Here is a 1,531-nt window from a genome sequence, read left to right as displayed (position 1 = left end):
TCCAGTGTGCATTTGAACCAGGCTCCAGAACATTGCAAATCTGCAGAAAATTTAGAATCTGAACTTTTAGCCTTTCGTATGAATAATTAACATTGGCTTCAGTCCTAGAAGTTACATAGTCTCAGCTGGGTTCTTTTTATTGCACTAAAACCAGATATACACAAAGATCCATGATGCTCAGAACCACCGTAGCCTGTGAAGGCCTCTTCCAGAATCCTAGGAATGGTTGATTCTGATTTCCCTCTATTTTACAGAAAGATCCAGTGAATCCAGGAGGCCACATCTTTTAGGCATGCTTTCATCCGCTGCTCTTTCTGGAAGGAAAAGGAAAGGTGAGCCCAAGGCCACATAGCTTATGAGAGACCAGGTTAGAGTAGGATGTTTTGCGAATGACTGATTTTTTCAATGCATTCACATAAAATTATGTATTTATTGACATGAATATAAGGAAATACGTTCAATAAACTAATCAGAGCTATGTTTCAGACTACCTCACAAGGGTTTCCAAGGCTGGAACCTTTATTCCAAGATTCAATTGCCACATCTTTCTCCACTAGAGCTGATGGGGGTTCGAACCACCAACCTTTGAGTTAGCAGCTGAGCAGGGCAGTCCACTCTGTCCTATAGGGTTGCTATGAGTCAGGATCGACTGGACAGCACACAGCTACAATAGCAACATGCTGCCGAGAGCGGTTTGGAGAGATTGTCTTGGGCTTCAGTTCTCTTTTACTGAGAGAAGGACCGGGCTGTTTTTCCCCTGCCAGCCAGCCAGCTGCCTGCGAAGGTCCCCAGCTGGTCCCGGAGCTCTGCCTCTGGAAATACAGCTTCATAGGTTCTAACTTTTGTCCTTATTTATCGTATTTGTGCCTAGAATTCCTTAAGATCCCATACCAAACAAACGAACTGACTGCTATGAGTCGACGCCCACTCACAGAGCCCCTGAAGCAAGCACAGAGTAGGTCGCCCCTCCAGGTGGGCAAGCGCAGAGTAGGTCGCCCCTCCCGGTTAGAAAGCCTGTCTCTCCCTGCGGGCAGCGTGGCTGGAGGCCGGGAACGCAGCCCAATGCCTAATAACCGATACCACCCGAGGCTTACTTTTTAATGTGTTCATGGTTAGTTACAAAATTGCAAAATTTTCCTCTTGTATGTAATATCAAAATATACAGATTTTGTTTCCTACTCTAAAATAGCTAAGAGGGAAAAAAAAATTTTTTTTTTGACTGCAAGAATGAACCTTAGGTAAGGGCTGGGATTCAGCATAACATTTAGAATGAGATGTTGATCCCTCCCTCCCCGCGCCCAGAACCCCCGCCCCTGTCTCTGTTTGGAAAGGTTTTTCAAGAACAAGAAACGAGGGCGTCAATGACTGTCACCGCTGTGTCTGCTGCGGCTACTGCTTCTCTTTTATGTCAAGCATTTTAATAATCACGTGAGTCGTGCCTTCCTCACCTCCCCCAGACGGCCGTGGGTTAAAGGGAGCAGTGGGAATTAAAAATAATAATAATTCTGACTTCAGATTCTAAAAAGCTGTC

This window comes from Echinops telfairi, unplaced genomic scaffold (assembly GCF_000313985.2).
Source record: "Echinops telfairi isolate 266 unplaced genomic scaffold, ASM31398v2 ScPeMD7_11;HRSCAF=52, whole genome shotgun sequence".
Classification (NCBI taxonomy): domain Eukaryota; kingdom Metazoa; phylum Chordata; class Mammalia; order Afrosoricida; family Tenrecidae; genus Echinops; species Echinops telfairi.
This window is presented reverse-complemented; position numbering follows the sequence as displayed.